An 11,245-nucleotide genomic window follows, 5' to 3' on the forward strand; every position below is an offset into this window, starting at 1 on the left:
GTCATATTTAATACATGTTATTTCATACATTTTGATCGGCGATTCTAGTATAAAGAAGCGATAAAGAAAAGGTCGACAGGATCGCAGGTCGACTAGGCTAAAGAGCCTAGTCGACCTGCGATCAGTTCGACCGGAGCGATCGGCTCTCTATATCGAGATCTTTAGTCGATACGACTTACAAAAAACGCGTTAAGTACAAATACCTAACGCGTTTATACGTGGGAGAGCCATGCTTCGGCACGAATGGGCCGGCTCGACCGGATAAATACCACGTTCTCACAGAAAACCGGCGTGAAACAGCGCTTGCGCTGTGTTTCGCCGAGTGAGTGAGTTTACCGGAGTTGCTTTCCATCAGGTGACCCGTTTGCTCGTTTTTCCCCTTATTTAATAAAAAAAAATTAGGCTGTTTAAAAAATAATATTTATTAAGTATAATAAAATAATTATTACAAAATATTGCCGATCGGATGTGACGATGTTTTGTTTTTAAAACATCGTCACATCCGATCCATTTGTAACCATTGATAAATTCCACTTCATGTATAACGTTAGTAAATAGTAAGCCATGTTTTCATTTTCACTTTCAATCATGATTCATCATTGAAATGGTACGATAATGTAGAATTCGTTTTAAACACTAATGAATCATACACTTTCTTAACCTATTGCTTTGACGCCTTTGAGCGCGGCAACCGAATCAAGTAATTCCGTAACGAAAATAAACCTAACACCCCCACTCCGATGCGTCGTTTGAGTTCGGCAGACTTCGGCAAGGTGTTTGTGTGCATGCGAATGAAGTAATTCCGTAACGAAAATAAACCTAACACCCCCACTCCGATGCGTCGTTTGAGTTCGGCAGACTTCGGCAAGGTGTTTGTGTGCATGCGAATGAAGTAATTCCGTAACGAAAATAAACTTAACACCCCCACTCCGGTGCGTCGTTTCAGTTCGGCAGACTTCGGCGCGGTGTTTGTTTGCGACTAGACGTACGTGAATTATAGTTACATAATGCATTTATTAATTCGATATAAAATGCTATGCAATAACTTTACCACGGCATGCAGTCCCCGAGTGCCACACATTTTTTTAGTCTGTTCTTAACTAAGGCTACATTAATTACTACTCATAAGGGTCAATTCAGACCGCAACGCGATGCGTAGATGCATTTCTAAATTTGTATGGATTTGACAGATTCGCAAGACGTCTGACGCAATTGAAATCAAAAAAAAAATAATTTGTGATTATTTTAGCAATATTCCGCGAAATAAACTTCCACCTTTAAGTAAATGAGTGAGTGTACGCATAGGCATGCGTACAGCACCTCCCTCCTCCCACACTGCCTATGCGTACACTCGCATGCAAGAACCTGCAAACGCCACCACCACACAAGCAATAATGTTGGCAAATCCGTGCAAGGCCCCTCACCACCATGCAGGTTGAAAACCTCGACGCGCGTTTCGCCCCAACACCGGAGCATCCTCAGGATGTGGACTCTACGAACAACGTCCGTTAAGTCTTAACGGACGTTGTTCGTAGTGTCCACAGTGGCCTTGCACGGATTTGCCAACATTATTGCTTGTGTGGTGGTGATGTTTGCAAGTTCTTGCATGCGAGTGTACGCATAGGCAGTGTGGGAGGAGGGAGGTGCTGTACACATGCCTATGCGTACACTCACTCATTTACTTAAAGGTGGAAGTTTATTTCGCGGAATATTGCTAAAAATAATAACAAATTAAATTTTAAGCTATGGATTTCCGCAAAGTAACGCCTGATTCCATTAGCAATTGAAATCTGTCAAATCCATACAAATTTAGAAATGCATCTACGCGTCGCGTTGCGGTCTGATTTAACCCGTCATAACGTGACCATGCTCATGGCTGCTGTTACACTGCTCTAATTCTTTGACCACAAAAATTTACGCGCCACTATCTATTTAGACGCCTTTTAATCTTCTAATGTTACTGTACTTATGTCGGCAACGGCTGGATAGACCCGCGTGGCTACGTGGTTATAAACGCATCTCGTTCTTGTAAGTATGTAATACTTAGGGTCAATTCAGACCGCAACACGACGAGGCGAGGCGAGGCGCGGCGCGGCATTTTGTATGGATTTGACATATTTCGTCAAATCCATATAAATTTAGAAATGCATCTACGCGTCGCGTTGCGGTCTGTATCGACCCTTAGGTAACAATTAAATATTATCTACACTTTTGGTAATTGTATCATCAAGAAAGAAGATTTTGTTTGCTTCTTTGAAGAATTCTAAACTACTAGACCAATTTCAGTAGGATATCTATATCTATATAATATATAAAACTCAAAGGTGACTGACTGATATGGTGATCTATCAACGCACAGTCCAAACCACTGGACGGATCAGGCTGAAATTTTGCATGCAGGTAGATGTTATGACGTAGGCATCCGCTAAGAAAGGATTTTGATAAATTCCAACCCCAAGGGGTTAAGATAGGGGATGAAAGTTTGTATATAATAATACTTCTTAACGCGAGCAAAGCCGCGGGCAAAAGCTCGTAGACTATATTTTGTAGCTTTATACCTTACTTTTTTTGCGAATGACTAAGGCTGTACCTTTTTTTTCTCTAATCCGCTAGACTAGAGCCCATACCATGATTAACTTTATAAAGAAAAGAAAATAAGGTAAAGAACAATACAATTTAAAATCACAGCTAACTATACTAAATTGCTACCTCATTACTCTGTTTTTAACCGACTACAATACAGACGCACGCAGCTTGACAAATTAATACGTTGGAATCATAGGTCTCTAGTTAGTACTTACTTAGGTATTCTAGACTAATGCATGCCCTAATGGGTTCGTGAACTGACTATTAGAATGCAAATGACAAATGAGCATCGATTGTAATTCACTGACCAAATACATTGTTATAATATAGTTAGTCTACGAGTTTGTTTGGAATTTGCAGTTGGATTTAGATTTTAATCAATTGTAGAGAGTGTTCATGCTTAGTTTTTAATTTTCATATAATGTTTAAAACTAGATGTCGAACATTACCTCCATTTAGATTGTGCTAAAAAGATCTCAAGTTTATTCTAATATTTTTCTTAAAACAAATTAATTAAACTAGTAAAATAACAGTTCAATAACCAAAATATTTACCAGAGATCATTCAGCAACTTCCTAATTTCTACTCCACACTTCTGCTTCCCAAGTATCTGAGCAAAATACCATAACTTAAAAAACAAAACAAAACATTTCCAAACAAAGAAATATTAGTAAATATTAACAACGCGTCAACGGACAGAATAATTAGACGCAGTGAAAACCGTGTCTAAATGAAAACCATGTTTGGTTACCAAAAGCTCCAAATAGAGCTTCCTAGAACGGTTGCGCAACCAGAGCTAAGCCGAACCCGGTCGTTGACCTATCCTGCCAGATGTCCGGTTTGAGATGAGCTTAGCTTTGGGAGCTTTCACCTGTGGGCAAACAGAGCTTTGAAGAATGCATCTGAGTAATTAAAGCTTAAGAAAGATGTTTTATTAGGGACTAACGAATCTTCTGTTGTAACTTTTACGTTGACTGTAAAAATATTTTTAAACTTGAAAAAAATGCATTAATTGTATAATAATTACTAGACATAGGATTATATGCATTTGCATACTTGCATATGCAAATGCATATAATGGCACTTTTTAGGCGATAGTGCATATTTTGGCAATTTTTCGTTGATAGTGCATATTTTGATAGTTTTATGCCCTATGCCCAAGGCCACAAAACAGAGGTATGATAGATCAAAACACTTCAAATAATATGTAGCTCCATCCCCATTTCATAAATGCAATACACACAATAGGTAAGTACAATATCTTTCCAGAAACGAAATTTTTCTTTGTAGTTTTTTGGTTCAAGTTTCAACATTAGTAAAAATTTTGAATAAAGTAGTTAACGATTTAATGGAAAATTATTATAAGTTAGAAAATTATCATTGGTGCTGTATAAGAAATGAAAAATCCTGGATTTGAGGAAATTATAAAAATTGGCGCTTTTATTAACGGGACTACAGGAAAACTCTTCAAAAAATAATAATATTTTAATATGAAGTGACTTTTGATTGTGCATATTTCAGCCACTTTTTCGTGCATACTTGCATGCATATTTCGGCACTTTGATTGTGCATAATATAATCCGATGTCTAATAATAACACTATCAAAGAGTAAATCCACAATAATATCTAGGTTAACTAGCTCTCCTATGAATGGCCTAGGGCCTAACTAAGCCCTAAGTTGACAGGCTAGGCTTTGGTACCTAAACCTAGGTACGAGGAAGTGAAGTAGGTACTATCAGACAAGTTGATTCCTAGGCAGATGAGGGACCTAAGTAATTTGATCGTGTTATATCAAACCCAGCCGACAGATTACTACAACGTACATTGAATTGACATAATTCGACCAAATGCCGTAGGTCCTTCCTATGAATCAATTTCTTTGATGGTACATTATATATTTTTGTATCTAGTATCTGATTATACATTACTATCAGTGTGCCCACAACACGTCCTTGTAGATAGCATTGTGGTTTTGCGGTTTCTTAAACTATTCTGTCTAACAGTAGACACTTCTGAAGACTGAAGTTACGACGTATGCTTAAGAAACACTATTTATTTCTAGTAATGAATTGGAAAATATATTTGTTAAGAAAAACACAGATAAATATGACCTAAGCTAGGACAAGAATGTTTTGAGAATCTGCAGTATATCTTCCTCTCTTATAAATTCAGGACACAAACAACAGCCATAGGTCGGTAGGATCTGGCGGCCTACTCTCCCTTCGACTTACGAATTTTCAATCAGGGTTACGTGTGCTGGTGCGAATTGACTTTTCATCCCAAAAAGTAGGTACTGCACAACGCTACCAAAGAAGATTGCATTTCCAACGCCACTGTCTCAGTAGTGATTGCAACGATGATTCACCTGAGGGCCCTTCCACACGTGACACGACGTTTTTTACGCTCGTTTGTATCGATACAAACGCAAGTTGAACGCCTAGCAAACGCAAGGAAGCCGACACGTTTTAAACTTTATATCTGCCAAAATGCGATGAAAACACGCAGAAGACGAGCGCATCAGAAACGCGCGTCGTCAGTGCGCAAAAAATACGTCGTGTGGAAAGGCCCTACGTTGACGTGACCAACAATCATACGTCTTTACATAAATCAATCCACCTCAACTAGGGTCAGGATTGGTCCCAATGGATTTACGAGGACCCTGAACCACTTATCCTTAAGGACGCCCCTCTGACCGACTGCCACACAACGGTGCTCTCAATTCTAAGTAACTTAGATGAAGTATGATTGACGTAAGGTCTGGACTCTGGACAATATAGTCAATAATTTTTCAGGGTTTCTTATACACGATGAGTTGGTGTTGATTAGAGATGTGCCGATCATGATTTTGGCCGACTAGCCGACTAGCCGATTAGTCGGCTGCAAAAAAGCCGACTAGTCGGCCAAATCATGGTTTCGGAAGTTTCCGTAACGCTTTTTTGCTGCTGATTCGGAAAGTCAACGTGTCATGTTTACTCCACGTACTTGCGTTGCTAACTTTTATTTTGTTTTTATGATACAGTTGATGGTTTTCAATAATATTTAATGTACTTTGCAATTTTGATTTAATAATATATAATATGTACTTAATTTGTTGTTAAAAATATAATTAAAAAATATATTTATTTACTAGCCCATCAATCCTCAAGCGGCACCCGGCTGTCGCATAACATTTCAAAATCTATTGTGTCTGCGATTCCCACGATCGAGGTACTAGCAAGTAATTTCAGAAACATGATATTATGTAGTTTCATTAAATTTTAAAATGTGTAAGACTGATTAAGTATGACATGAACACAATATAATAAATTATCAAGATGTACAAGTGTAGCGCGAAGCGCGGGGCGCATGCAGCCGCGCCGGCCGCATAGTAATTCACTAAGTGTCCATGATTCATTTATTTAAAGGGAAATTTGGTCAAAAAGTAAGTACCTAATTTTATTATATAAATATAATGAGAATTGAGTACCGAGTACTCTCATGTCTCACCAGTCATGCTGTATAAATTATAATTATAATTTATAAGGCCACATACAAACCCTAAAGTATTATCACTTATTTTTTTTTACATCTTGTATAGCGAATTGGGACAGCCACATCACACTTTTCATATTTAATTGATCCGTAACCTTTGATTAAAAAAAAACAAATAAAGTCGGTAATTAACAAAAAAACTTATCTAATCTTATCCTATCTGTAGAAATTTGTCCTAATCTCGACTTTCCTCGACCTTCAGACTGCGGTCAGTACCCTACTTTGCTGCAATTCGCTCTGTACTAAGAACGAATTGCAGCAAAGTAGGGTATACTTTGCTGCAATTCGCTCTTAGTACACAAAAAATATATCTTAATGAATAAATAGACTACATGACGCCCGCAACTCCGTTGCGCTAAAATTAGTTAATCGCGCGGAAAACGCACATTTTTTTGGGATAAAAAATGTCCTAGAAACTGTCCTTTCTCGGGACTCAAAGTATCTCCATACCAAATTTAAGCAAAATCGGTTCAGGGGTTTGGGCGTGAACAGGTAACAGACAAACAGAAACACAGACACATTTTCACATATTTATAATATTAGTAGAGATTGATGTTTGTTGTCCTTTCACTCAAATAGTACTGACCGTTCTAGTGTTTTTAACCCTCGACCAAAAAAGTGGTGTTAAGAGTTTGACGTGATTATGTGTCTCTCCGATTAATTGTGCTAATTTTTTTTCTGTTTAAAAGATGATATGCTCGAGATTGTTCTTATCAATAGTTCATCATCAGCCGTCTCAGTGCTGGAGAATCTGGGGTTTATCTATTTCAATAAAGGTCGTAAGTAACTTCCAGTGGTTTGATCGGTTCAATGTTTTCCATTCTCATGCCCGACATAGTTAGAGTTTGAAGTCAGCGGTTGTTTATAAACTTCATAATTTAACATTATTTATATTGGTACATTTTTGGGGTTCCGTACCCAAAGGGTAAAAACGGGACCCTATTACTAAGACTTCGATGTCTTTCCGTCTGTCCGTCTAGAGGACTTCTGAAATTTTTACAGATTGTGTATATCTGTTGCAGCTATAACAACAAACACTAAAAACAAAATAAATTAAATATTTAAGGGGACTCCCATTTGCTCGTTATCAATAACGGCAACACATAGGCTCTTGAATTATTCACGAAATACTCAGTTGTATATTTTGTACTTTAATAATTAATAATAAATTTTATATAAGTTAAATAAATGGGAACGCCCATACAAAAAACACAATTTTCGGCCTATTTTTGCTCAATTGTGGTACGGAACCCTTCTTGCGCGAGTCCAACAAGCACTTGGCCGATTTTTTATTTGGTAAAGTAGTAGTTTGAAGGCCTGAAAGGGTACCGAGGTTCCCTTTCAGGTCTGAAAGCTGTACTCCAGAAAGAATTGTACAAGCATGCACGGTACAGAGTTATTAGTCTGTAGAGTCCAGATGCTGTAGCAAAGACGTTTTCTTTATCGCTTCTTATTAGAATCGCTAATCAAAATGTATGGAAATGGAATTGACATTAGACGAGTCGAACATCAATTACTTCATTGATTGGGGATTCTACAATATAAAGAAGCGAGAGAAAACGTCTCGGCTAAAAGGTCTAGACTAGAACTTTTAGCCTTTTATTTCTATTCAAATCTCTTTATGTCCTGTAATATTAGTTATTACTTATTACTCTGAATTCGCTACACGCATACTAAGTAGGCCCTTGATCTACTTATGACATCACCTACTGAGAATTGATTGAGAATGCGACTACAAACAATAACATTGCACACGTGGAAACGAAATTATACCATTTGCATATTTACTACGTGATTGTTGTTGTTTTTGGGTACTTGTTTTTTTAATTAGCATTTAACTTTTCGGTTGTTAATTACCATTTTAAGCTGGATGTTACACTTGTTTATTAATTTTCGGTTGGTAGTTTCGGTTCCGTTCCCGAAGGGTAAACTGAAAGTTTTCACCCTTTCGTAAGCAAGCTTAACGTCTCGCACTTAGTTATTTTTAACAGATTACGCTGGGAGTGCATTTATTAGGAATTTAGTTAAAAAATTGTATGTAAAGTTTAAATAAGCTCGATCTATCACTTATCTACCTAAGCTGCAGATGTAGTTAGATCATGTATGTTGCTTTAATTTTTATTACCGACTTCCAAAAAGGAGGAGGTTATACGTTCGGCTGTATGTATCTTTTTTTTTTGTATGTTCAACGATAACTCAGCCGTTTGTGATCCGATTTTCAAAATTCTTTTTGTGTTATATAGGGTTTAACTCGAATTTGGTACCATGTTCATAAAAGTGGTGATCTGATGATGGGATCCTAGAGGAATCGACGGGACTCCTTGAAATTTGTATAGAAACATATAGTGATTTTGATTTTTTCTGAAGCATTCGAGGTAAATGCTACCAAAAAGTAAGATTCCGTACCAGGTTATACCTTGGATCCGAAGGTACCCAACAGAACTTTTGAATCCTTATAGATACAGGTTCGGGGATTTCGGCGTTGTTTAAACTACTGAAAGCATAAGCCAACACATTAATTTATTTGATCATCATCATCAAAATCATAAGAATGCCATTATGATCCAATTATTGATGCTTTTCGTGATATTTTGCATCGAAGCAGATGTTTTTGATGATTTTTTTGCTGTTTGTGGACCGATTTTCAAAATTCTTGTGTTATTGTATAGGGTATAATTTTGATTTTGTATAATAATTACGAAAGTGGTGAGCTGATGATGGGATCTATGAGCAATCGAGGGAAATCCTTGAAATTTATCAAAAGACTCATAGTGGTTAAAATGTTGTTACTAGTAACTTAAACATATGTTACGAATAAGAGAAAGTTCATATGAAGGTGTCTCTTGGTCCAAAGGCACTGAACAGAACTCCTGAACCTTTAAAGATAAAAGTTTTTAAATTGCAGCATCGCTTAGATAACTGCAAGCATTTACCACAATTTCGCTTACAGTAACATATTGTGAATAGTTAACATTCGTAGTGGTTATTTACGCATAAAGCCTTATCTTATAGATAACTAAAAAGAGTGAAATTATTATTTTTAACAAAAAATTAAAACCGACTTCCAAGATAAAAACAATAATAATATTATGAACTAAAAAGTATTAAATAACTCTTACTCTATAATAGTGCCTTTTTCAGAATTCGTCTAAATCTCAACTATTTCTGTACATACTACAGTCTTCATTACTTTGAAGTCGGTACCAGTCCCAAAAGCTTCAGATATTCTGACATTGACTGAACTCACGATAAAATTAGCTGGTACCGACTTCAAATAATGAAGACTGTAGTATGTACAGAAATAGTTGAGATTTAGACGAATTCAGAAAAAGGCACTATTATAGAGTAAGAGTTATTTAATACTTTTTAGTTCATAATATTATTATTGTTTTTACCTTGGTAGTCGGTTTTAATTTTTTGTTAAAAATAATAATATGAATTACAAAACTGTCGTGTTTTTTGAATTCCAAAAAATATTGCAGCTAGTTTTAATATCAAATTGGAAACGGAGTATAAAATTTTCACGCAGCCATTTTGATTTGCTAACGCGCGTCACATTCGCGCATTACACTAACATAATTAACATACAATACATAATATAATTATGTATTGTATGTTATAAAATAGAGGAAGACTATACGTATAATAATAATCATTTATCGTTATAAAGATGGCAGTCGGTTGAAGTGAGATGTCGACTCGTGCTAAACTAAACAAAGGAACTTCACGTGAAAAGGGGTCTTTTGGAGGGATAGGGTTCGTTCCCACTACTGAGTTGTGATTTGATAATATTAATTAGATTTCAATTCGATTTACAATACAAAAAATATGTTAGTACATAAAATTCAAACGTGATATTTAGTATTTTTCATCATTTTTAGGGTTGCGTACCCAAAGGGTAAAATGGAAAACTTCGTGCGCGAGTTCAACTCGCACTTGGCCAATTTTTGTTTATTAAATTTAATGTTTCTCTTATAAAATTTTTTGTTCCATTATTGACGAATAGAAAGAATACTGACTTGTTTTTCTAATTTGCAGTTTTTGCTACTCTCTGATTATTATAAAATTATTAAAAATAATGTATAATATAGTCGCAGTTTTTATTTCATAAAATTGACATTTTATCTTTTGTCTGATAATTATTATTATAATTAATAACACTTATTTCTTTATCTGTTTTATCTATAAGTTATTATTATAATAATATTATTCTACTTACCATTTAAGGCTTATAAGAATGAACATCATTAATATGACTCTATTTCCTTAATTTCCTAACTATTGCTGCATTATCGTTAAAGTTTTAACTGAAGAGAGTCAATGAATCAATCAGTCAATTCATTCGCCATGACTGTATATCAAATAATACAAGAAGTCACGATTAATATTAATGTTTCAAAACACACAATTTACAGCTTTTTCAGAAAGTACTTTATATAGATAAGAGGTATATTAATATTTTCATATTTTGGTAGCAAATGCATAGCTAAAATTCCAAAGAAAACATGCTTTTGTTTACAATGTGCACTATGTACACAAAACAAAAAACATTCTGAAAACTCTTTATACTTTTCAAATATATTATGCTTATAAAATTATCATTTACAACAAAAATAAAAAAATACTGACCATAAACAGCGAGAAACTCCTTCGAACAACACAAATTAAATTTCGAATTCGGAAGGGCGGGAAAAGTGACAGCGCAAGCCCGCGCAGAGTGCGCGCCACAACCGGACTGACAGATGCGCAGACGCAGCAGCTGATCCTAAATATGCAGCGCGGTGCATTATCACATCATAATAATACGTTAATTGCATGATAAGTGATAACTTTTAAGATCAGGACGTTGCTATCACGAATTTAAATCTGAAAAAGAAAAGTTCTTATCACTGATATTGACTGAAAAATTTGAACGATCCTACCGAAAATATCCTTATAATACGGGGCATACTACACAATAAGCATTAACGAATAGTATGGCTACTTATAACGTTGTATTAAGCTTGAAAATCTCCTAGGATTTAATGATTTCAATACGTTTTATGGATTAAAGCATCTAAGAGAAAATGTAGAGCTATATTAAAGACCTACTTACAGCAATGCAATTACCTTTTCTTTTCTTTTGCT

The 11,245-nt window shown here is 35.7% G+C and overlaps 1 protein-coding gene across 3 annotated transcripts in view; it reads right to left on the bottom strand.

The window, feature by feature from the left end:
* Nucleotides 1-10,859, bottom strand: part of LOC121726457 — a 30,416-nt gene extending 19,557 nt beyond the window's left edge. Inside the window, exons 1-2 of one of the 3 annotated variants that reach the window (XM_042113840.1) lie at nt 10,748-10,859; nt 3,141-3,196 (exon numbers count right to left, since the gene is read on the bottom strand). The gene's annotated coding sequence lies outside the window, so the exon portion shown is untranslated. Of the gene's footprint in view, nt 1-3,140; nt 3,197-10,743 lie in introns of all 3 variants that reach the window. The other 2 variants (XM_042113842.1, XM_042113843.1) reach the window with 2 other exon arrangements.
* Between the last annotated feature and the right edge of the window lie 386 nt (nt 10,860-11,245).

The sequence above is a fragment of the Aricia agestis genome, chromosome 4 (genome assembly GCF_905147365.1).
Source record: "Aricia agestis chromosome 4, ilAriAges1.1, whole genome shotgun sequence".
NCBI lineage: Eukaryota > Metazoa > Arthropoda > Insecta > Lepidoptera > Lycaenidae > Aricia > Aricia agestis.